At 45.4% G+C, this 26969-nt stretch overlaps 1 protein-coding gene and 1 non-coding gene across 5 annotated transcripts in view; both read left to right on the top strand.

Annotated features, from left to right (window-relative positions):
- The window catches only part of DNAJB2 (DnaJ heat shock protein family (Hsp40) member B2), a 2030098-nt gene that overhangs the window by 876038 nt on the left and 1127091 nt on the right, over positions 1-26969 (top strand). The window lies entirely within an intron of this gene.
- TRNAK-CUU lies at positions 22452-22524 on the top strand. The gene has a single exon. It is a non-coding gene; the product is annotated as a tRNA-Lys (tRNA).

Raw genomic sequence — 26969 nt, 5'->3', positions numbered from 1 at the left:
TGTTCTCACTCCTCTCTCTGTCTCATCTCGTCCGAATTACCAATCGTTGCAAATAGGATTCATCTTGGTGGATGGAATCTGAAGGAATTCTTTTGGGCCAACTGTTTTTCTCCTCATCCCCTGGCCATAGTGACCACGGATGCCCCCAGATTGGGTCGGGGGCATTTTCAGGGAAGGACTGTCCAAGGCTCTTGGTCCCCGATAGAGGCCAGTCTGCATATCAATATTCTGGAACTGAGGAAAGTACTCTTAGCATTGCAAGCCTTTCAAACTGTGCTTCCTCTAGCAATGATTGCAGTTCAGTCAGACAGCATGTTAGTAGTTTGGTGCATCAACAAGCAAGGTGGAACAATGTCTTACCCCTTTGTTGAGAAGCCTTCAGAGTGTGGCAGTGGGCAATCTCTTCAAACTGCTTTCTGGTAGTAATGCATATCCGGGGAGCTCAAATGTGATAGCAAACAAACTGAGCAGATGCATCCTCCTGCCTCACGAGTGGTCTCTCAATTCCAGAGTGGCAAGGAAGATTTTTCTTCGCTGGGGCCAGCCTTGCTGCAACCTATTTGTATCCCTCCAGAACAACTAGTGCAGCAGCTACTTTGCGCTAATGCCCCCTCAGGGGTGTAGCCGAGATGTGTTTTCCTTCACAGTTGGCTCTCAGGACTATTCTGCCTTTCCCCTTGTTCCTCTAATACCCCTTTTCTTGAAGAAGGCCATAAGGTTGAAGAGCAAAGTGATTCTCCTTGTCCCGTTTTGGCTTCAGCAAGTCTGGTTCCCCTTTCTTTGGCCTTATCTACTTCAGTGTCCATGGACTGTAGACCCCAGATCCAGATCTCCTGTCCCATTCTCGGGGACTAGTTCATCCCAACCTGAAAAACCTCAAGTTTACAGCTTGGTTGCTCCACTCCATTGATTGCCTGGTGAAATAACTTATTTTCCCCTGTTTGAAACATTTTGCTAGCTTTCCATAAACCTTCCACAAGGAGACTTTACTTCAGCAATTGGAAAAGATTTTCTATATGGGCACACACTAACGGACTTGATATTTTCTTGACACCAGTTGAAGAGGTTTTGCAATTTTTGTCTACATTCTTTAAACAAAAAGCTTCTTCTGCCATCAGAGTTCAGCTTGCTGCTATCTCTAGTTTCCATAATGGTTTTGAAGAGCAATCCATAGGCAGTGCAAGGCTTTTCTAAAGGGAACATTAAAGTTAAAGCCTCCTTATACGGAATCCTCTCGTCCCCTGGGATCTTACTGTGGTTTTGCAATCCTTAGTCCAGTCCCCCTTTGAGCTGGTGGCTACCTGTGATTTGAAATTTCTTTCATGGAAGTCCATTTTCTTAATAGCTATTACATCTGCTAGGAGGATTTCAGTTATTCCTGCATTGTCTTCAAAACCTTCATGTTTGATTTTTCATAAAGACAGGGTATCACTGAGAACCAGTCCATCCTTTCTTCCAAAGGTCATATCTGAGACTAACAGTAATCAGTTCATTGATCTGCCAGTGTTCTTCCCTAATTTTTCCAACAAGGGAGAATATTGCTTACATCTATTGGATTTCCACAGACAATTGCATTTTTTATCTCGACTGAAATAAAGATTTCAGAAAGTTGGACCAGTTATTTGTTTCTTTTTCAGGTCCTTCCATGGGTATATCAGTTTTTATGGTTACGTTGTCTAAATGGTTAAGAGAATGCATTACATTTGTTTACAACAGGAAAAAACTCAAACTGGCAGCCCCAATTAGAGCACACTCCACAAGAGCTATAACGACATTTGCTGTTTTTTACTCCAAGGCTTCCATGGACAGCATATATGGAGCCACAACGTGGGTTTCTCCACATACCTTTATTGCTCATTACAAAGTGGAAGAGTGTCATTTGGTTCTATGGTGCTCAGGAATATCCTTCCATAAGGCCTCCCAAGATGCAAGGTAGCTGGGGACTCTGTCCCATAGGTCAGGCATAAATGAAGATTGATAGCATCAGATAAAGAAGTTAGATACTCACCATAACATTCCATCTGTGTTGCCGATCTTCATTTATCCTTGACACCCCACCATACTTCAGACTTCTTGAGGAACGGACCTTAGTCATGCCTATTTGATTCCTCATGTATGACCTTGGACGTAGCCTCTTCAATGGTTATAGTATTACCTTTTCCTAGTCTTTCATTATAGCTGCAAACGTGATCTGAGGTAATTTTGAGAGAGGCAATTTTGGGTAGGAACTTTCTTCAGTAGTTTTTGGTTCATATGAGCTGTTGTAAATGTTGAGCCGGTTCCAAGACTCTGAATAGAGTCCCATAGGTCAAGGATAAATGAAGATCAACAACATTGATGGAACATTATGGCGAGTACATAACTTATTTTTCTCATTGATCTGACATCTACAAGTTAAGTATTTGAGTTGCAAGCTCTTTTGGTGAGCAGACCCTGTCTGGTCTGTTGAGAAAGGGTGTCAGTAAGAGCGCATCCCTGATTCAGGCCCTAGGTTGTTTAATAAATTTCTTTGAATCAGGCCATCAATCTCCCAGTGTTATATCTTAATTCTCAGAACCAGGGAGGAAGAATTCTACATATTCTTGACATGCATAGATAGCTCAGGTGCTATCTTTATAGAATCAAGTCCTTTTAAAAAAGTTAATTGCAAATGTATTTCTTATGATGGGATGAAGAAAGGACAACCCATGCCAGACAGACTATGTACAGTTGGTTGTCCTTGGCTTTTACCTTTTGTTATACCCACCATGATAATCCAGTTCCAGGCAGTCTCAAGGCACACTTTAAGGGTCTTGTGCTCTTTGCTGGCATGTTGAAAGGGTCGGGCTCTAGAGGCAGCTACATGGTCCTCTTCATATACCTTTACCAGCACTTTGCATACTGGATTCCTTTTTCTAGATCTAGGAATGGCTTTGCTAGGACCATTCTCTAGGGGTTCCTGGATCCATATCCTCCTCCTCCTTTCCGGGTTGTTTGGGTTTTTTGTTATCAATCTATATAGTCAAAAGACTACTGCAGCAGTGAGAATGAAGGACATAGAAAAAGTTTGCACATACCCATAACAGTAGATGTTCAAATTCCTAACTGCTGCTTTCCCTCTAAACACTGGGCCTTCCCTGCACCTAGCAGACAGGGCCATGTTAAGCCCCGCAGGGACAGACCATCCAGGCTCCTATCTCTGGGCCAACAGAGAAGCAAACAATGGACTACTTCCGTCTCTAAGGCAAGGAATTCTAAGCCAACCTTCTGTGGCAAACACAATGACTCCCCCCTCTGCCCTCCCTTCACCTTCATCAAAAACTAGGAGGAAGGCTCTCCCTCTTCAAATACAATTGGCTTTCTGTAACAGATGACCAATGGGTCTTAAAGATCATTTTTCAGGGATACAAATTCTCTTTCAGCGAACTCCCAATTCCATGAGGGTACCCAGACTTACCTCCAAATCAGTAGGCAGAGGCATTGAAACAGGTCCAAACTCTCATATCCCAGAGGGCAGTGGAACCTGTCCCCTCAGATCAAACAGACAAAGAAAGACTTTTATTCCAGACTATTCCTTGTTCCCAGTAAAGGGGGCACTTGATGCCCTATCCTGAATCTATCCATTCTGAACACCTCCCTGGTAGTCCCGAGATTCAAAATGCTAATTTTGCAGCAGCTGCTGCCTATGCTAACAAAAAATGCCTGGCTAATGACCCTAGACCTAAAACATGCCTACCTCCACATCTCCATCAGGGAATCGTGCAGGAAATTCCTGCGCTTCAGAGCAGGCTCACAACACTTTCAGTTTTCTGCACTGCCCTTTGACTTACCTACTGCTCCCAGAGTATTCACCAAATGCTTGGCTCTGGCCATAGCATTCTGCAGACAGAGAAGTATACAGATTTACCCTAACCTGGACAACTGCCTCATTCAGGCAGAGTGCAAAGAAAAGCTGCTACAGGACCTTCTTTTTGTCATATCACTCCTAACTTCCCTAGGGTTCACCATCAACAAGAAGAAATCAAAGCAAAACCCCACCAGGAAGATGATTTTCTTGGAAGCTGTGCTAGACACAGCATCACAAATGGACTTCCTAACCCCAGAAAAGCAGGGCTTCCTGCCTCTCTACTTTACCTAGCTGGCTTCCAGAAGTCACCTCACTGCGAGAAAGTCCCTGCAACCCCTGGATGTATGGCATCTTGCATCCTTCTCATTCCTCTGGCCAGGCTTGACATGAGAAAACTTCAATGGTAATTAAAGAGCCTTTGGTGCCAGCACTCTCAGTCCTTAGAGGCCTCTCTCCCGGGTCTACTTTATGTGCTCGAAGTCCGAGAATATCGAATGTGATATTCTCGACACGAGTACACCGAAAGCGCAAAAAGTCAAACTAGTTTAAATTTATTTTTTGCGTATTTCGTTTTTTTTTTTTTTATGGAGTTCGATAGATGTTATGTGATCCTATCTCGCCTACATTCTGACTGATGGGTTCGGAGCCGATCCCTCGGCTCCGACTCGGCACGCTTATGCCAAAGAGCGAAGTCTCTTATTGGCTGAGCTTACTATATCCCAGGATGCACTACTACCAGTCCCCCAGATCTCGTTTGCCGCTAACAAGTGAAGACGTGGTCTCGAGCTGGCTGAGCTAAGTAGTGATTATTTTTCACTAACTTTCTGTCAGGAATTTCTTTATTCTTCAACAAAAAGCTGTTTTAACAGCTATTCTTGTGTTTAGAGTGCGTTTGGAGAAATTTACTTAGTAAATTCTTGTGTTGTGAGTGTTGACTAGGAGTACCTCTTGTGTGGAAAGGCCTTTCCCGGTCTTTTTTTGTTGGTTGTTAGGTGACTCCTTTCTGTTTAGGGATTTCGGATCCATCTATTACTGATAGTTTCTTTTTCTTTTAAAAGAAGGAAGAAGCAGAGAAAATTTGTTTCTAATTACAGTGTTTGTACTGTGTTTTGGCTTAATTCACCAGAATGTCTCAAGTTCCTAGGCCTTCAGGCTTTAAAAAGTGCACCAAGTGCAACTTTAAAATGTCTATCACAGATGATCACTCTCTCTGTGTTTATTGTTTAGGTGCAAAACATTTGCAGGAGTCCTGCAGCGTGTGTCACGCTTTTTCCTCGAGGGTCCTCCAAGAGAGGAAAAATAAGCTCATATTAAAAGGCATTATAAAGCCCTCCTTTGAAGAAGCTTTAGCATCCTCTCCCTCTCCTGCTAAAAAGAAAAGGGCGTCGGCTCCGACCAGTCCGTCTGACCCGACCGCTAAAAAACATAGGCAGGCCTCTCCTTCGGCTCCAAGGACTTCGGAGCCGAGGTCGGAACGGTCTGCCTCGATGCCACCAGTCTCGACTCCTCTGGCTTCGGAGCCGATGGCTGGGGCATCGAGAGGCGGGTCATCTTCATCGGCTCCACTGGGTTCGGAGCCGATGAAGGTTGTCCGCTCAGACACTTCCTCCTCGGCACCGATGGAAACTAGTTTGGGTATTCCTTCGGCGCCGATAGTCATCGAGTCGCCTCGGAGCCGGTCCCCTAGCCCCTTGGGGCCGTTGGAGAGACCATCTCGAACCCGTTCAGTATCCTCTAGGTCATCGAGGATGTCAGATTCGGACATAGACAGGGTGCTCCAAAGACTGTTCCAGTCCCCAGTCTTTCAAAAATTTGTTTCGGCTCCGACCCAGTTGGTTTCGGAGCCGACAGCCCATGCCCATGTCATTGCCATTCCTCCTCCGACCGCTTCGGCTCCGTCGGAGCAGGTGCTGTCGGAGCCGGTAGAGATCTTAGGGTCGGCTCCGACCCTTACTCCAACCCCGGCCTTCGGGTCCGAGTTTGGTACACGGACTTCTTCGGCTGGACCCGGGGGTGATGTTTCGGGACCTATGCTGTCGGTTCCGAGCCTCCCTCTCGGTGCTTCGGCTGCGGGACTTCTGTCTGCTGTCATGGCTCCGGGGACCGGACACTCCCAGGATTCTGGGGGTCCGGCTTTCAGAGCTATGAGGAGTGCCTTGGCCAAGTCTTCTTCGGCCATCTCTCCGGCTTTACCGGCACCTTCCCTGGGCGTGGAGACTGGGTCTTTGGCAGTTCCCCTGTCCTTAGGCAGCGGAGCCCCTGGGCCTGAGGTTACCCCCACTGGGGGTTCCCCTCCTCCTGAGGGTTCTTCGGAGTTGTCTTCAGAGGAGCCCCCAAGGAAGAGATTGTGCAAGAGGAAGCACGTGGACTCCCCCGAGTCTATTACATCAGACACTGATCTTGATGATGCGGAGGGGTCCCAGTCGCCCTCGGATGATGTCTCATTTGCAGACATCTTAGAGATCCTCAAACAACGAGGCGGCTGGATATCCAAACCCCCCTCTGCTGATGAGTCAGTGCTTCTCAAGGCCTTTGGGGCTCAGCCCTCCGCCTCCTGGGTGTCTCCGCCCTTTGACGAGCTCCTGGATTTAGTTTGTCGGAGGGCATGGGAACATCCAGATACCGTGGAACCAGTCCCTTCTCGTCCTAACAAATTTTTGTCTGCCCCCCCCCCCCCAGAAGGAGTTCCTGACCAAAGGCGTGGCTGTAGATGCCATGGTGGTGGCATCTGCTACACAACAGGACGTGGCAGAGGCTTCAACGTCCGTCCATCCTCCTAATAAGGAGTCTAGGAGCATGGACCGGTACGGGAAGCGTACCCTGACTTCAGCGGCCTTTACTTTAAGGTCCCTGAATTATTTGGCACATTTTACCAGGCTTCAGAGGGATCTGGTCAAGGAGCTGTCAGATTCCCTCTCGGGTAACCTACCTGAGCAGCTAGCCCAGTCAGTTAGCTCTCAGTTGGCTATCCTTGCTTCAATTTCTAACTCGTCCATGAGGCTCATTTCATATGCGGCCGAAGGGGCGGGTAGAGCGGCAGGCACAGGCGTGGCTCTACGGAGACAAGCCTGGCTCCGTTTGTGTCATTTTGCGGAGGCCTTCAAGTCTTCCTTCGCCGACGCTCCCTTTGATGGGTCCTCTCTATTTGGACCTAAGGTTAAAGACACTCTTACCCGCTGTGAGCAAGAAGGAAAAACTTTATCTGCCGTAGGTGCACGTTATTCCACTCCCTTTCGGCCTTATCCCAAGGCTAAAGGAGGAGGGAAGATGTGGTTCCGCAAATCACGTAAGTTTTTCCTCAACAGCAGGAAGATTCCCTCCAGAGGCAGAGGACGGGAAATTTTTCTGGGAGACGCCGTCCCAGAGGCAGCAGAGGGCCCGCAATTCTGGAGACCGCGAGTCCTTTCGTGGCTCTTCAGCCTCCCACACTTCATGAGGGATTGCCCGGCTGTGCTGCTCGAGCCAGTCGGGTGCCGCTTTGCCAAGCACCTAAAAGCCTGGGAGTCTATCACTCAGGACAGATGGGTGCTTCGGATTATTGCCGGAGGTTACACCATTCCCTTCACACACTCACCCCCACCGTCCAAAAAAATCCCGGACCCACCACCCAGTCAAAGGGAAATTGCAGCCGCAGAAGCTTTAAAGCTGCTAGAAAAGGAGTCATCCAACCGTCCCCACAGACCAGATCGGATCCGAAATTACTCAAGGTTCTTTTAGTGCCAAAAAAGACAGGGGACCTGAGACCAATATTGGATCTCAGCAGACTAAACCAATCCGTCACGAAATCCAAATTCCGAATGGTCACGTTACAATCCATTCTCCCATTGTTGGAGAAGGATGTTTGGATGTGCTCCATAGATCTCAAGGATGCCTATTATCACATACCGATACATTGGGCGTCCAGGAAGCATCTGCGCTTCAGCCTGGGAGACAGTCATTTCCAATTTTGTGCACTGCCCTTTGGTCTCACCACAGCCCCCAGGGTGTTCACCAAGTGTTTGGCAGTAGTAACTGCTCACCTGAGGAGTCTTGGATTCCAAGTGTTTCCCTATCTGGACGACTGGCTCCTGACTGCCACCACCAGTCATCTACTAATGGACAACCTCAAAGCCACCATTTCCCTGGGTGCTACCCTGGGAATTACATTCAATTGGTCAAAGTCTGTCTTGCTGCCCTCTCAGCGCATAAGGTTCATAGGAGCAGAGATAGACTCAAAATTGATGCTGCTTTTCTTCCTACCGAAAGGATCCAAACTTTACAAGGCCAAGTTCAAGCCCTGCTTTCAAGATCCAAAGCCCCAGCCAGGATGGTCCTGCAACTTTTAGGTTCAATGTCTGCCACGGTTCTACTAGTTCCTCTGGCAAGATTGCACATGAGGATTCTTCAGTGGCTATTATCGACTCAATGGTCCTTTCAGAATCTTCCCCTCAATCACCTCATTATGATTACAGAAACGTGCAAACGGGACCTCCGCTGGTGGCTTCACCCGTCCAATCTGAATCAGGGAGGACCTTTTGTTATCCCTCCGTGGCCACCCTGACGACGGATGCCTCCCAGACAGGGTGGGGGGCATTGTCTGGGCAGGTTAGTTCAGGGTTCCTGGCTTCCAGACGAAACCTTTCTCCACATCAATGTGTTGGAGATGAGGGCTGTACTTCTGTCCCTACAGGCTCTCCACAAGTTTCTCCCTCAAGGCATTATCGCTATCCACACAGACAACATGTCTGTGGTCTGGTATCTAAACAAACAAGGAGGGACCAGATCTTACCCCCTTTGCAGGGAGGCCATGAGGGTGTGGGAATGGGCTGTAGCTACCAACCGCTTCTTGGTAGCGACCCACATTCCAGGGAAATCCAATATATTGGCAGACAGATTAAGCAGGACAATTCTCTCTCCTCACGAGTGGTCCCTGAGCGAAACAGTAGCAGCTCAGGTTTTCAGAAGATGGGGGACGCCATGCTGCGACCTGTTTGCAACACCACAAAACACAAAGTGCAAAAGGTTCTTCTCCTTGACTCCACATCAGGGGGAGGCAGCGACGGATGCTCTAGCACAACCTTGGCCAACAGGGCTACTTTATGCCTTTCCTCCGGTTCCACTTCTCCCCAAAGTCATTCAGAAAGCTTCTCAATTGGGGTCCACAATGATATTAATTGCTCCGTACTGGCCTCGTCAGGTATGGTTCCCCTACCTGAAGAAACATGCGGTGGACGATCCTTGGGTTTTGGATATAACCCCGGATCTGCTAATTCATCAGTCGGGACGACAACACCAGTCCCTTCACACGTTGAAGTTGACAGCTTGGTTCCTCCACTTCCGACTTTAGTCAGAAATCACACCTTAGACCCGGAAGTTATTCACATTTTATCTTCGGCCCATAAACCCACCACTAAGAAATTGTACCTCAGTAAGTGGAAGAGGTTTGCTATCTGGGCTCAACTCGGGGGCTTAAACCCTATCACTGCCCCGATTCCAGAGGTTTTAAAATTTTTAACATCCTTGTTTAATCAAGGATCTTCAGTCTCTACTATTAAAGTCCAACTTGCAGCTATCTCTAAATTTCACGAATTCATGGATCCACCGTTGATGAGCAGCAGATTATGCAAAACTTTCATTAAAGGTGCGGGGCTGTTAAGACCCCCAGTTTTTCATCCTGCACCTCCGTGGGATCTTGATTTGGTGCTTCGTGCCTTAACATCTTCCCCTTTCGAACCGGCTGCTACATGTGAGTTAAAATATCTGTCTTGGAAAACTGCCTTCTTAGTGGCAATTACCTCTGCAAGAAGGGTTTCAGAGCTTCAAGCCCTATCTATCAAACCACCGTACTTGATTTTTCACAAGGATAGAGTATCACTTAGGCCTAATCCATCTTTTGTCCCAAAGGTCTGCTCTAATCTCTGTCTCCAACAATCTCTAGAGCTACCAGTTTTCTTTCCAAAATTCTCCAATGAAGCAGAATACACTTTCCATAAATTGGATGTTCACAGGCAATTGCGCTTCTATCTAGACAGGACTCAGCAAATTCGTAAATCAGACCAGTTGTTTGTGTCCTTCTCAGACAATAAATTGGGCAAAACCATCACAAAAGCTACTATCTCCAAATGGATTAGAGATTGTATAACTCAGGCTTATTCCTCTTCGAATAAGCAACTTACAACATCTATCAAAGCTCACTCTACCAGAGCTATGGCTACTTCTATAGCTTTTCATTCCAAGCTCGCTATTTCTGAGATTTGTGCTGCTACTTGGTCCAATCCGCACACTTTCATTTCCCACTATAAATTGGATGTGGCATCTAAAGGGCGAGCATCATTTGGTTCCACGGTACTCAGGACTGTTTTCCAGTGAGCCACCCAGGATTCAGGTGCTAGGGACGCTGTCCCATCAGTCAGAATGTAGGCGAGATAGGATCACATAACATCTTTTAGTTATGTACTCACCATAACTTCAGATGTTTGGGATCCATCTCGCCTACATTCCTAATACCCACCCTCCTTCCCCCGGCCTTGGAGATCAGAAGAGATTGAACGGTTTTGAGTTCTACTGTTTTATCTTGTTTCTTCTGATGATGTTATATAAGCAGTGCTTGCATGTGTGCATGTATGCGGACAAACTAGATCTGGGGGACTGGTAGTGGTGCATCCTGGGATATAGTAAGCTCAGCCAATAAGAGACTTCGCTCTTTGGCATAAGCGTGCCGAGTCGGAGCCGAGGGATCGGCTCCGAACCCATCAGTCAGAATGTAGGCGAGATGGATCCCAAACATCTGAAGTTATGGTGAGTACATAACTAAAAGTTCGATGCACATGGTTCGATCCGTATGCATTCAAGCTATTAAACTTTCGAGGTTCTAAAGTAGACCCCTCTCTCCCTCTGATCCCATGTATAAGGGCTGAGTTTCTATGGTGGGCAGAGGCCTGTGCCAGGAACAAGGGTCTTCCCTTCATCTTCCGTCCTTCTGGCCAGACCATCACCACCAATGGCTCAGACATTGCTTGGGGTGCTCACCTAGCAGGCAGGCACACCCAAGGTTTTTGGAATGCCTAGCGACTTCACTTGGACATCAATCAGAAAAAAATGATGGCAGTACAAAAGGCTTTGACATCTTTCAAACCCCATGTTCTCCTTATAAAAACAAACACCACCACAGTAATGTGTTTATATCAACAAACAGGGGGGACCCAATCTTATCCCCTGTGCAGGTTAGCTACGAGCTTCTGGCTTACAGCCACCTCCATGGCTCTACATCTAATTGCCCAATACCTTCCAGGGGTCAACAGCACCCTGGCAGACAACCTTAGCAGAAGCTTACTGGACCCCCATGAATGGCATCTCCACAGGGAAATCTTTCTGCAAATCACTCAGGAATGGGGGACACCAGAAGTGTATTTCTTTTGCCTCGCACCTCAACCATCAGTTGCAAAAGTTCCGTACCAGGTAGTATCACCTCCTAGCATGGAATGTGGATGCCTTGACCTTCCCCTGGAACTCACTGTTTGTGTACGCATTCCCTCCTCTGCCCCTTATTCCCAAGGTACTGATCAAAATGAGGGGGGAGAGACCAAAGACCATCCTCATTGCTCCAGATTGGCCCAGACAGCATTGGTACCCCTTACTGTGCAGCCTGACCTTACAGCCCCCCAAGCAGCTTCCCCTGATCTCAGACCTCTTGACCCAGGTGCGGGGGAAGATACTGCACCCAGATCTACAGACCCTGAATCTTTCAGCATGGCTTATACCTCAAAAGCTAAAAAGGAGTCCCTGTTAAGCAGACAGGTCCTAGACATCATCACAGAGGTCAGAAGGCCCATCACTAGAAAATCATATGCAGGGAAATGGAAATGATTCTGCTCCTGGAACCAGTCCAAAGGGGCCAGTACCTCCCATCCTTCCATCCCTGTTATCTTGGATTACCTGGCCAAGTTGCTCAATAGTGGCCTGTCTTTCTCCTCTATTAAATCCATGCCTCAGCCATTTCTGCCCATTACGGTTCAGACCCAACCCTCTTCTCTCATCCTTTGATTAAGCAATTCCTCAGAGGGGCTTCTAATATCAGACCTCCCAGAAGGTTTCCCACTCCACCCTGGGACCTGAATTATATTATAGAAAAACTAACCTTACCTCCTTTCAAGTCTGAGGCTTCTACAGAATTGAAATACCACTCCTGGAAGACTGCCTTCCTACTAGCTATCACCTCAACCAGAAGGGAATCAGAACTTCAGGCTCTCATGGCTGTTGAACCCTTCATAATTTTCCATGCAGACAGGGTCTCCCTGAGGACTAACCTTTCCTTTATGCCCAAGGTGGTATCTGATGTCACCCTCAACCAGGCCATACAGCTACCCATCTTCTTTCCCAACCATCAAAACAAGAGAGAGAGAATTCTACACTCGCTAGATGTGCACATACAACTCAGATACTATCTGGACCGTACTAAACCATTCAGAAAAACAGACCAACTACTTGTCAGCTTTGCTACTGGGGCAGAAGGGAAGCCCATTTCCAAACAAACTGTTTCCAAATGGATATCACACTGTATTCATTTCTGCTACAGACTACATGGACCCCCCCCCCCCAAGTCTACCCATACCCATTCAACTATGGCAGCCTCCACTTCCACAGCCTTCCTCAGAGGAGTCCCCACCAGGGATATCTTGGAAGGTGCAACCTGGACCTCTGTCCATACCTTTACAAAGCATTACCACCTACCTCTTTTTTTCTATGTCTATGGCAGGATTTGCCTCTGCAGGGCCTGTTGACCCATGCCTAGGACTCTAACCTAGCCTTCCACCCCTCTCCTCCACTTTGGGAATCTTCCCAAAGGTGATGACTTGTACAGTGAAACACGAAGAACATAGTACAGTTGTGTACACCTACCATAAATGTAGATGTTCGAGTGTATTCACTGTTGCAGTCCTGGTTTCCCTCCCTCCATCACCCATATAGCATCTTCCCCTTGAGGGACATTAGCTTCCCATGGTGGCTTTTAGCCACCAGGACCACTTTTCCGTGCTTCTGACGGGTTAGTGCAAGAAAAACTGATGTAATGGCTGCAAAAAAACATTGACTCTGGTATTCGGCCAGCCGAGGGCTACCACAGCAGGATAACCCACAGGTGAGACTGCAACAGTGAATACACTCGAACATCTACATTTATGATGTGTACACAACTGTACTTTTTCCTTTCTGTTCAGTCTGGCCAAGGGCAATAAATACTGGCTTCCCCACAGACTGGGTTTGCTCACACAAGACTTTGGTTGTTTGATGCACCCCAGCCTAAAAACTCTTTGGCAAACTGCATGGATGAGAGAATCTCGATACATTTTAGGTACGTCTTTTCTGAGGATGTGCAGCAGGTACTAAAGGAGGTGAAAAAAATGTTACTTGAAAATCATATGTGCAAATGGAAAAGATTTTCTGGTTTGTGCCTGTTAATCTCCATGTCTTTGTTCCTGAACCAAAGTTCAAGAGAGGGAAACATTTATCACACTTTGGATGTCTACAGGCAGCTCAAATACCATCTAGACAAAACTCATTCAATCAGGAAAGCTGATCAGCTGTGCCTCCTGTAACAGTAAGAGGAAAGGACAGCCAGTGTCAAAGCAGACTGTTTCCGGGTGGATGTTTCGTGCTATTCTCTTTTGTTATACTAATGATAAGTCACTTCCAGGCAGGGTTAGAGCCCATTCCACAAGTTCTTTGGCAGCTTTCTTGAAAGGAGTGGACTCTAGAAGTGTTTTAGAGGCAGCAACTTGGTACTCTGTACACACCATTATAAAGAACTACAAAACTGATTTATTTTTCATGGCCAGAACAGGCTTTAACACCCTTCTCCAGGGACTCCAAGATTCTTAATGTATTTTTCCTCTTCCCTTCTTAGTTTGTAAGGTATGGCAATTGATCAAAATAACTTAGGCTGCTGCAACAGTTATGTAAATTTCAAACCTAGTATAGTTGTGTAAGTTTACCATTACAGTAGATGATTCAGTGATCACTGCTGCAGTAGCCATCCCCTCCTTTCAGCCCCCTTATTTTGTCTGTTTTCCTTTTGTATTGCCTGTGTGTGGTTGTATAAATCCTTCTACTGTTGGGTTTGCTTTCCTGCGTTGTCTTTTCATAGCTCTTGCTTCCCTTGCCGTTGGCAGAAAAGCTCTGACTAAATTGGTGCTCTGGCTGGCTTTATATTGGAGCTCCACTCAAGCCTCCTGACAGTGTGTGTAGAAGGCATCTTCAAGCTTTGAAAGTTAGTCGGGCACTGGGAAAAGACCCAAATGACTTAGGCTACTGCAGTTGTGATCTGTTAGAACATGTACTGTTCTAGTAAGTTTACATACGTATCTGTACTTTCTTTAGTATCAAATAGATGTTCTTCGTGTTTCACTGTTGCAGTCATTACATTTGGGTAATCTGCTGGCAGGTTGCCCTCAGTCGGTCTTGGGTCCTGCGTCAGTTGCGGTCTCCTCTTCCATGACGTCAGGGGTATAAAACATGTAGCCGATGTCATTTTCCTTAGTCTTGCTTGCCGCGCGGTGCCCGAAGCAGAAGCATTTCGCAAGTGCGTTTGAGTTTCAGAACCGAAGTCTTCACTAAAGTTAAGTACCCCGTTGGGGAAACTTTTTTCTTGCTTTTTACCGATGTCAGAAAAATTTAATAATTGTATTACTTGTGAGAAGCAAATACCTCATAAGGATTTCCATTTATACTGTATTCCTTGCCTAGGCCCTGATCACAGCATGCCTGCCTGTCGGTTTTGTGCTAGATTTAATCAACGCACTATTAAGCGGCAGTATATTTTTGCATCTAAGTATTTTGGAAACAGATTTAACTACCCAGAAATGTCGTGGGATAGCAATCCGACTTCTGGAGTACATAAAAAAATGCAAAGAAAAGGACAGAGAAAGGCAGTCAAGATCCAAAACCGACGACGAAGCTTCTCCTAAGCCAGTCGCCAGTTCGCCGGTACTCAGTGAGGCGCTTTCGCAGCCCCTGATACCCGCTACCTTCGAGTTGCAGGCCTCTACCGACATACATGTGGGGGCCGGCATGCCGCAAAATACTCAAGGTATTGGACCAATGAATGTATCTCCCTCGGATGGGTCCGGAGCTGCTGAGCAGGCACCGGCTTCTGAGGGTGTCTTCAGACCTCAACATTTTTATATCAAACCAACGAAAGCTGCAAAACCAAAGGCAAAGACACCTTCTAAAACTAAATACCCAACGCCTGAGCCACGTGCACAGGCCTCTATGCCTAAAAAACAGATGATCAAAATGGCTGAAGACCTTATTACCTTGATCAGGGGTACTCATTTCCCTCCAGATAAGAGGACTAGGCAAGACACTGACTATGAATCTTCAGATCAGATTTCTATTACTTCTGATTCCTCTTCTGATCAGGAATTATCTTTACCTCCCTATGAGGATTCTGATGCTGAAGAGTCTATTCCATCTGCATCTCCTCCTGAGGATTATTCATTTGGGGAAATCTTGCATATTTTGAGGGAGCATTTCCACTGGGAGAGTCAAGACTTCTCAGAATCAAAAAAGAGACTCTGGGATTTCCTTCTTCTCCCTCAGCACAAGCCTTTAGCCATTCCTCCTGTTTTAGACATTGTGGATGATGTGTTTTCAGAGTAAAGCCTAACCCCTGACTCCTTGCCTCTGGCTCCCAGTAAGCCTGACCAGTATTACAGGGTCCCTGACTCCCATACATTTTTATTTAGAAACCCCCCTACTGATCCAGAAACTATTTCACAGGGTCCAAAGGGAGTTAAGGCCTCAACAGCAAAAAATCCTACCCCCCCCCCCCGACAGAGATTCAAGGGCACTGGACAGATGGGGAAAAAAGGTTTATACATCTGCGACCATGGCAATCAGGGCCTTAAACTGTCAATTTCTCCTGCTTAAGTACCAACGACATGTTATGGGGTTGCTGAAACAGGAAATGATGATTTCAGAATGTGCAGAAAATAAGGAATTGCAGGAATTATTGCATGCAGCTGAACAAGTTGGAAAGCATACTTTGCAATGTGGTTTTGATTCTTTAGAGGCCTCCTGCAGGGCTGTAGTTACTGGATCTGTGCCTGGTTAAAGGAACAAAATTTGACTGATCATGTTAAAGCTAAATTGCTAGATGCACCTTTACAGCATGATTCTCTGTTTGGTATTAAGGCAGAAGAGGTCTTAAAGAAAATGGAAGACAAAGCTAAGTCTATGCAAACTGTTAAAGATTTCTTGCAAGTGCAGCCACCTAGATTCAGTAGACACTGGCCTACAAAAAAATCGGTCCTTTCCTGTGTCAGACAGAGCTCAAAGGGGCAAATCCAGATGCCCTAAGGGTTCCATGTACCAAGCTCAAGACTCATACAGGTCAAAGCAATGGGGCACATCCACCTCCAAATCTGGAGGAGATAAAGCACAAGCCTACAGAAAGCAATCCCAATGACTTCCCTCTGCCTACACCAAGCACTTATCTTTTGGCAGCACTCATAGGTGGAAAACTAGCACTTTTTGCTCAAAATTGGCAGTTAATAACCCAGGACAAGTGGGTACTAAACATCGTATCACAGGGATACAGATTCCATTTCCACACTCTGCCAATGACAAATGGTTGGCCAGATCTGCCAAAAAATCAATGGGCAGAGGCACAGAAACAGGTTACCTCCCTCATGGATATGGGGGCCATTCAGACAGTACCAGAACAGGAAAAAGGACAAGGTTTTTACTCGACTGTTCTTAGTACCCAGAAAGGACGAGGCCTGGCGGCCAGTACTGGATTTATCGATTTTGAATACATTCCAAAATTCAAAATGCTCACTTTGCAACAGCTTCTGCCCATGCTGGGCAAGAATGCTTGGCTGGTGACTTTATAACTAAAAGAGGCATACCTTCATGCCCCAGTAAGACAGTCGTGCAGAAAATACCTCAGATTCAAGGCTGGCTTAATGCATTACCAATTCTCTGCACTGCCCTTTGGCTTATCTACTGCGCCCAGGGTCTTTACAAAGTGCCTGGCACCAGTAATTACATTTTGCAGACAAAGAAGTATTCAAATATATCCTTTCTTGGACGACTGCCTCATTCAAGCAGAGAACAAGGACACTCCTCTACGACACCTAGCATTTGTGAAAAGGTTTCTAACATGCCTAGGGTACACAATAAATGAAAAGAAAATCACAACTGGTACCCTCTCAAAAGATAACATTCCTGGGTGCAAGCTTGAATACAACTGCCCAGATGGCTTACCTCACGCCAGACAAGCAAATGCAACTGACTACTTACTTCAGACTGATGGCAACAAAAACCCAGTCTTCTGCAAGACAAATTCTGCAGGCTCTGGGCTTCATGGCATCCTGCATCCTTCTAATTCCATTTGCAAGGCTGCATATGAGGAAGCTACAATGGTACCTAAAAAGTTTATGGAGTCAACATTCACACAGTCTGGAAACAATGATTCCTCTCATCCCCTGCCTGCAACAGGAGTTTCTATGGTGGGTAAAGGCCTGTCACCAAAACATGGGAGGGCCCTTCACTCTACCCCCCTGACAGCCAAATCTTAACAGACGCATCAGATTATGCCTGGGGGGCCCACATGGCAGGAAGATGCATTCAGGGCATATGGGCACCAAATCAAATGCATCTACATATCAATGAGAAAGAGATGCTAGCTGTTCAAAATGCCCTAACAGCCTTCAAGGACTTACTTCATCCAGGACAACTATTGATAAAGACGGACTACACCACAGTCATGTGGTATATAAACAAGCAAGGGGGCACCTACTCGTACCCCCTTTGCAGATTAGCCATGGCACTGTGGGGCACAGCTTTGACCTACCAAATAAGTCTTCAAGCTCAATTCCTACCAGGAAAACAAAACACTCTGGCAGACGATTTAAGCAGAAACCTTATGGATCCTCACGAGTGGAAACTAAATCCACAAGTCTTCAGCATGATAGCAAAGAAATGGGGGAGCCCAGACATAGACCTATTTGCCTCTCCTCAAAATTATCAACTGAAAAGATTCTGCACAAGGACTTATCACAGTCAAGCATGGAAAGTGGATGCCCTATCCTTTATCCTTCAGTTGGAAAAACCTATCAGTTTATGCCTTTCCTCCTCTGCCCCTTCTACCCAAGGTCTTCCCAAAAGTCAGACAAGAGAAGCCAAAGATGATATTAATTGCCCCGGACTGGCCCTGCCAATACTGGTACCCAATACGAAGGAACTTGTCTCAATACCCAGCTTAGACCTTGCCTCAAAAACCACAACTACTGTCCCAGCAAAACAATCTGATCATGCACAATCAACTACAGACTCTGAACCTGGCAGCATGGTTAATCCTGTAATCATACAGACGACACATCTCAGTAAAGCTGTGATGGATGTCATTTTGGAAGCCAGAAGGCCTAGCACTAGAAAATCTTATGCTGACAAATGAAAGAGATTCTCTGCTTGGAATCAAGCACAAGGAACTGATACAGCAGAACCGCATATTCCTCAGATATTACAATACTTAACTGAGATGCTTGACAAAGGCCTATCTTTTTCATCAATCAGAATCCATGCCTCTGCCATTTTGGCTCATTACAATACAGAGCCACCAATCTTTTCTCATCCTTTACTAAATCAGTATCTTAGAGGAGCCAAAAATTTAAGGCCTCCTAGAAGATCACCACTACCTGCATGGGACCTCAATTATGTGTTGGAAAAGCTCACCCTGCCTCCATTTGAACCAGCTGCTACCGCTGATATGAAGTTCTTGTCATGGAAGACAGCCCTGTTACTAGCAATTATTTCAGCAAGAAGAGTTTCAGAGCTACAGGCCCTCATGGCTGTAGAGCCTTTTATCATGTTTTAACCAGACAGGGTGTCTGTGAGGACAAATCCTACCTTTATGCCTAAGGTCGTTTCCAGTGTGGCTCTTAACCAAACAATTCATCTGCCAACTTTTTATCCAAATCCGCAGAACAAAGGGGAGAGAATTCTGCATTCCTTGGACGTACACAGACAGCTAAGATTCTACTTGAGCAGGACTAAAGCTCGAAGACAAACTGAGCAATTACTAGTGTCATATGCTGCAGGATCAGAAGGAAAGGCTATTTCAAAGCAGATGATTTCAAAGTGGATAAGCCATTGCATCCGTTTCTGCTACTTACACTATGGCAAACCTGTGCCCAAGGGCATTAGGTCTCACTCCACCAGGGCTGCAGCTACTTCAGCAGCCTTTCTCAGAGGAGTACCAACTAAGGACATTCTAGAGGCTGCTACTTGGAGTTCCACCTTTACAAAGCATTACCATTTGCCTCTCTAGGTCCAGGACAGGCTTTGCCACTGCAATGCTGCAGGGCCTTATAGCCTCACCTAATGCTGTTTAGCTCCAGCCTCCCAACCATAGCTTTGGGATTCTATCCAAATGTAATGACTGCAACAGTGAAACACGAAGAACATAGTACAGTTGTGTACACTTACCATAAATGTAGATGTTAGAGTGTATTCACTGTTGCAGTCCAGGTTACCCTCCCGCCATCCCCCTGTCATTCTACAGTTTATCTTTCCTTCTCTATCTTCTACAACCTATGTGGTGTATTTGCTTGTAGATGAAGGTAAAGTTTATATTGATGCATGTATATGTGTATATATATATATATATATATATATATATATATATATATGTATATATATATGTATGTATGTATATATATATATATATATATATTTAGAATATTGCTACCTTTTTGGGGGCACTTGACATCGGGGGCAAGAAAAACTAAAAATTGCGTCAGCTGCATGTTTTATACCCCTGACGACCTGACGTCATGGAAGAGGAGACAGCAACCAACGCAGGACCCAAGACTTTGGAATTCAGGCCGACTGAGGGCAACCTGCCAGCAGATTACCCAAATGTAATGACTGAAACAGTGAATACACTCAAACATCTACATTTATGGTAAGTGTACACAACTGTACTGTAAATTGGTTTCAAATTAAAATAATTTTAGCATTTTTTAAACATTGCATAACTCAGATTTTGGAATTTCTGTTTTATTGCAGTACACTGAGCAAGTCGGCTGTCTTTCTTTGTTAGCACAGTCACTGTACTAGATTAAAACCTAGACTTATTTATTGTTATGGTTGACCAGGAAACCCAACTGGCCAAAGCCCATTTTTCCTGGGCCCAAGGAGAAAAGCTCCAGGAGATAAAGTTGAGATACTCATGACAGAACAAATTTGCAAAGACACATTACATAGTTCCTAATACAACTATTCAAAAACTGGTAATTATTCTGTACAGTGACACTGTACAATGATAAAACGGGTATTTCTTCCGTGATGACATTGTACATGATATTAAATTTCAAAGTATAAAACATTTAGTATGCAAATAGTTCTTGTTCAATATATGTGTCAAGCAGACAGAGACATTGATGCATGTTATAAATAAATAAAATTGAAGTAAGGCATATGAAACATTACGATTTAGCCATTATCTACCCGCTGGTTAAAGTGGGAGAGGCATTGTATAATTGATGAGTCAAGGATTGTGGGGGGAAGGCAAGAGTGCTAGGGTGTAAGAGTGGTGGAAAGTATTTGAAGGAAATAGGTAACATGGAAAAGTCATTGAGGCAGAGTAATAGAATGTTTGTTGTGTAGAAGAGGATAGAGAGTATAAAGGAATAGGGGATATGAGCTTTCAAAGGAAAATGGAGTTATCCAGGTGAGGAGAATGTGCATTGCTCTGCGTTGTCTAGGTGTTTTAGTAAGATCTTGAAGGTGGAAAGTTTGATGGTCTATTTTTATGTATGTTGGGATGGTATTCCAAAGATTAGATATGTAGTGGGAGTATGAGCCACCTGCTGAGTTATTAAACATTGTTGTGATTACTAAGAGCTTATTGGTAAGAGAAGGTCTCCACCTGGAGAGTAGTGCTGCAGGGTATCTTTTAGTGATGGACATTTTTCTAGTGCATTTATAAGTGTGTCTATAGTAATAAAAATTCACACTATTTTAAATAGTTGACTAATTCAAGCCAGATTGTTTCAGGGCTCTGCTCTGATGAGTTTTGTATGTAAGATTGACAGCAATTAAGAATAGGTGAGGCATATAGTAGGGATGGAAGAAGGTGGGTAGATGCCAGAGCTTGTCTTGCATTGTTTGTCAGGTAATGTTTGGCTCTGTAGATGGAGCAGAGTTTCTGATGTGACTTTTTTGAATGGCTTGCTATGTGTGTTGATCATATTAGAGGTTATTGTCATTTAGAATGCCCAGATAATTTGTTTGTGTTACTGTTTGAGGTTATTTCAAAAGATTGTGTTTCATTTTGGTATTGTTTAGGAATGAAGAGCATAATTTTTATTTAAGATTTAAAAGTAGATTTGAATTTTTTAGCTGTGTTTTTATAGCAGTGAAAGAATTTTGGATGATGTCCTGAAGTACTGGTATAGATGGGGTTGCACATGTAAGGGTTGAGTCATCAACATATTGAACTATGCTAGTGAGATGGGTGGCACTATGTAGATTGTTTATAAAAATGTTGCATAAGAGGGAGCTTAATATTGATCCCTGTGGGACAAAACGAACAAGCAAAACTAGTAAACCAAATAAGAGCAGTATGGCTCACAGGTGGAAACCAAAACACACTTTATTTAGCGCTTTTGTCAGCTGTTAACCAGTGATTTCTTCAGAATCATTCTGAAGAAGTCACTGGTTAAACAGCTGAAAGCGCTAAATAAAGTGTGTTTTGGTTTCCACCTGTGAGCCGTACTTCTCTTATTTGGTTTATTGATCCCTGTGGAACGCCTGTAGGTTAAGGATGAGGAGAGATTCTGTTTCCATTTGACTGCTTACTCCCTTTAAGTCAAATAGCTATGGAAGCAAGAGAGGATTGTTTGAGGTTGAGAGAAGAAAGTTCAGTAAGATGTTGATGGCATACAGTGTTAAAATCTTTTTTTTTTTTTTGATAAGTCTAAGAATAGTGAAATTTAACAGGTTACCCTCATTCTCATGTTGGTTTAAGATATTGATGAAGTTGAGGAGAGCAGTGGGAGTACTGTGGTGAGATATAAAACTGTGATGGGTTTTGGAGTGAAGGTTGCTAATGTATTGCAGTTGAATGGTTGCATTTTCTATTTCTGACAGAAGGGACAGGATGACAGTAGGTCTATAGCTGGAAAACTCTGTTGTGCCACTTTTGTGGATTTGTATTACGTAGGATTATATGCAGATGTCCTTCTATTCATATGCTGCTGTATCCATAACATGAGGGAGTCTGCCTCTGGTTGACTTGTACATCCAGCCATTCTACAAAAGATAAATGCTACTGCGAAGGTACGTGCGACGGCCCGCATCACTCAGCGAACGTCAGCCGTAAATGGACATCTGATATAAAGCGGACATCAGCACGCACCTACCTCAAAACTTTTCTGCCGCTTGTGTGACTTTCAGCTCCGGTCATCGCTTGCTTGGAGTAGTGACTTTGTGCTTGTCCACGTTCAGATAAGTACCCAATAGGGTTTTTGTTACTTTCTTGCTACTGTGTTGTGGGTTAATGTCAGGTAGAAAGGGCAAGTGTAAGTGTGGAAGGCAGATTCCACTTAGACTCACTCAAGCTCTGCCTATTCTGTTTAGGCAAGCCCGGATAGCTCAGTTGGTAGAGCATTAGACTCTTAATCTGAGTGTCCAGGGTTCAAGTCCTTGTTTGGGCATGCACTTGTGAGATCTGTCAGGCATTTGTTCATAAAACTGTTAGGAGCAGTCTGGCCACTCTAAAGTTTTACCCAGAGAATCAGCAATTGAAACTCTTAGCCAAAGACATATACCTGATGTTGGGACCTTCGGAGGAGCCGCCCATGAAAAAGGCCAAAAAGTCTAGACCTGATCCTACGAATGCGCTCTCTATTCTGACCGTAGGGCCCATGTGGGTTTTCCCAAATCGTTGTTCGGGAAGATGTTGTTTAGAATGTCGTAGAATGTTGCCCGACATGCAGCCCTCCTCCTCTTTATCGAATCTCAGACACTTCTGTGTCAGACACTCCCAAAAAGAAGAATCAGAAAACAAAATGTACTGCTCCAACCCCTGACTGGCAGGCTTTTACCCAAAGCCTAATTAATGCCTTCCTAGCCTTACGCCAGGCCTCTGTTCCTGCCCAGGCCACTTCACTCTCCACTCCAAAGAGTAAAGTGTTGCCTGATATTTCCTCTGAGGAAGAGGATTCTTCAGGAGATGAAACCCTCACTTACACCTCCCAAATTGTTTTTTTTCTGGGATGTGCTTCCCCAGAGGGTGGGGGGGGGGCAAATGGAACTGATTGCCCTGGGGAAGACATTACATTTGGAGAGGCAATAGTTCAAAGAAAACATTTTTTTTAAATGGGACTGTAGTTAGGTTACTGAGACCCAAAAGCGGTATTATGACCTCTTACAAATGGAGTTCCCAAACCCATCTGCGGTTCCTCCTGTACATCCTGCATTTTGGATGCCTTCCTGGCTGCTTCAAAGGCCCCTAATTCCCAACCTCCTGCAACCAAGCGTCCAGATAGATTTTATAAAGTCCCTGAAGATGCCAAATTCCTCTCCAAGGCTCCTTCTGCAGATCCATCAACTATTTCTATGGCTGCAGATAAAATGTCTAAGCTTCTTCTCTCCACTTCTTACTCCCTTCGGATAAGAAAAATAGAATAATGGAAAGACTGGGCAAAAAAGCCTATACCGCTGCATCTTGGCTGTGAGAGCCATAAACTATCAAACTCATAGAGCCTAATACTCCTTGGCCTTCCTCACGGATGCCATTAAACAATTGGGTGACCTACCTGATTCCCTGAATAAAGGTAAGATCTCTAGCCTGCTAAATTTTTGCAGTCAAGTTACTAGACACTCTGTAAAGTATAGTTATGATGCTGTGAAGGCTTCAGCAATGGCTGCGGCCTCAGGTTCTGTCATCAGAAAATACTCCTGGCTAAGACTACAGCCTTTACCAGATGGCATAAAATGTAAACTGATGAACACACCCTTCGATAACAAAGCTTTGTGTGGTTCAGCTGCTGCTGAACTCTTTAAGGCCCTTCAGGCAAAGGACAAAGAACTTCAGGACCTAAGGCACATATTCGTGTCCCCAGTTCCTCGCTTTTGTAGGAATTACCCAGCAAGAAAAACCTTTGTGAGAAGGCCTTCTAGATATATGTCCCCCAGAGGGAAAAAAATTCCAGGAAGCAGATCCCTTCCAGGTCTTCTCCCTCTACTTCAGCTCAAAAACAGCCTTTTCAGGCCAAACCTAGTAGTCTGTGACTGCCAGGCTCAAAGCCCAGCTTACCCCTCTCTCTCTGCATCTCTCCCTGTCCTTCCCTGCTTGGAAACAGATTACCCAGGACTCTTGGGTCCTCTCAATCATACAGGAGGGTTATTTCATGGTGGGGGAATCAAGACCAACCTTCAAAGCCATTCCTGAACCACCTTGAGACCAAATGGTTTACTTCCCTCCAGTCCTGCATACCCTACACTTCTCACAAGGTACTATCCAAGAAGTATCCCTAGCATTAAGAGGGAAAGGTTTCTATTCCAGAATGTTCCTGGCCCCCAGGAAAGAAGGTCCCTGGAGACCAATCTTGGATCTGTCCCATCTGAATACCTTTCTCAAGGTCCCCTCCTTTCGGATACTGACCCTTTCTACTCTCCTTCCACTGATCCTTCCTCAGGCCTACATGGTGTCCTTAGATATAAAAGATGTCTACCTGCACATACCAATCCATCCACTCTTCAGGAAATTCCTTTGCTTTTCAGTGGGTTCTGTGCATTTTCAGTTCTGTGCTTTGTCATTTGGTCTCTTTGTGGCTCCCAAGAGTGTTCACAAAGTGTCTAGCCCCAGTCATTGCCTTTTCCAGAACACAGGGGATCCAACTCTTTCCTTATCTGGACAATATTCTCATCCAGGCATTGTCCCCGCAGATGGTCCAGCAGCACCTGGGCTACACCATCTCCCTTCTGAGATGCCTGGGTTTACTGTAAACCTTCAAAAATCTTCTCTGATTCCCTTCCAGGATCATGTGTTCTTAGGATGCAGGATTTTCACAGGACAAATGATGGCCTATCTTCCTCCAGACAAGATTCTGTCCCTCACCTCTTATTTCCTTGGAATTCTTTCTCTCCAAACCCTGTCAGCCAGGGAGTTTAAGAGGCTCCTGGGATTCATGGCCTCCACCATTCCCATGGTACCCCTAGGAAGGTTACACATGCGGAAACTTCATTGGTACTGGAAACAACACCTGCATCCTCTGGAGTTTATGGTGCCCCCTCTTCCCTGCCTATCCAGGGAGCTAAAGTGGTGGATTGCCCAGATTTATGCCAATCCAGGTCTCCCCCTACAACCCCTTCCGTCCAATCATGATCTGTACACACATGCTTCAGACTCTGGTTGGGGGGCAACCTTAGGAGACTGGAGAGTGAGAGACACATGGACCTTTCCCCAATAGAGGGAGCATATCAACATCAAGGAGATGAGAGCCTTGATATTTGCTCACCAAATCTTCAAGGCTCAAATCCTCCTAGGAGTGCTGAGATGGTACACAGACACCACCACCTTACTGTGGTACATCAACAAACCAGGGTGGGACAAAGTCCTACCACCTATGCACATTAGCTCTGCAGGTGTGGGAGATAGCCCAACAGAGACAAGTACAAGTATCCCTTCTAGCCGTCTACATACCTTCTGCTGAGAATTTGATGGCAGATGCTTTAAGCAGGTCCATGACTCCATCCCACAAATGAATGTTAAACAGGGATGTGTTCCTGGAACCTGGTCCATTGATGGGGTATACCTCAGGTACACCTGTTTGCCTCCCCCGTGAACAGACAACTTCCAACTTACTGCACCAAGATATTCACCCTTGGGACATGGAAGGGTGGATGCTTTTTCCTTCCCATGGAAGGGAATGTTTGCTTATGCACCCCCCCCCCTTTCCTCTCATACAAAACGTTCTGCTGAAGATTCAGATAGCAACCTCAAATCTTGCTCGTGACCCTCTTTTGGCCAAGCCAGTACTGGTTTCCCCTTCTATATCATCTAGCCAAGGGCAACCACCACAGGTTACACTTCAGGATGGACCTACTCACACAGGAGAAGGGAGCTCTCATACACCCCCAAATACCCACCCTGAATCTTACACTGTGGGCGATAGGGCGTTGATTCCCTTTCAACACCTTTATACCAAGGACTTGCTTCAGTTTCTGCAGGAGACCAGAAAACAGACTACCAGAAAATCCTATCTATCCAAGTAGAAAAGGTTTTCTGTTTGCTGTCTAAAACAACTTCAACCACTGGCTGTAGAGCCTCCAGTGGTTCTGTCTTACGTGTGTGAACCGATGAACACTGACTTGTCATATTCTTCCATTAAGGCACACCTATTTGTCATCTCAGCATGTTTGCCTCTCTCCCCACCTTTGGCTTCCAGACTAGAAGTCAAGCTCTTTTTAAAAGGGGTACTACATATTAGACTGCTAAGAAAGCCTATTCCCTCTCCTTGGGACCTTAATTTTGTATTGGAAAAGCTGACCTTACCACCCTTTGAACCAGCTAAGGACTGCACTCTTCAACACTGCACATGGAAAACATTTCTTTTGGTGGCCATTACTTCAGCCAGAAGGGTCTCTGAACTGCAAGCCCTCACAGCCTCTCCCCCTTTACGGTTTTCCACACGGACAGGGTTTACCTACATACTGACTCATCCCTCATGCCCAAGGTAGTTAAAGAACTTCCCTTAATCAGGCCATCAGTCTTCCTACCTTTCTGCCTTCACCGTAGACCTACAACAAAAAGATCCTCCACTCCCTGGGTGTACATAAACAACTCAGATACTATTTGGCCAAAACCAAATCCATTCATAAGTCTTTGTCTCCTATCACCCAAGAGCCCTGGGACACCCTGTTTCCAAGCAAACCATTTCCTCCTGGATCTATAAAACTATTTCCTTTTATAACGCAGCCCATGGCAAAAGGCTGCCGTTCCCAGTGAAGGCACATTCTACTAGGGCAGTGTCCTCCTCTGGGGCCTTCTATAAGGGTTTAGATACAGCTCCCATTTTAGAACCAGCTACATGGTCATCTCTTCACACCTTCACCATACACTACAAGTTGGATATCTTTTCCAGGTGCAGAGCAG

The sequence above is a fragment of the Protopterus annectens genome, chromosome 6.part1 (assembly GCF_019279795.1).
Source record: "Protopterus annectens isolate FY-2018-M chromosome 6.part1, PAN1.0, whole genome shotgun sequence".
NCBI lineage: Eukaryota > Metazoa > Chordata > Ceratodontiformes > Protopteridae > Protopterus > Protopterus annectens.
The sequence above is the reverse complement of the archived record's forward strand: the minus strand, read 5'-3'. Positions and strand labels throughout refer to the sequence as shown.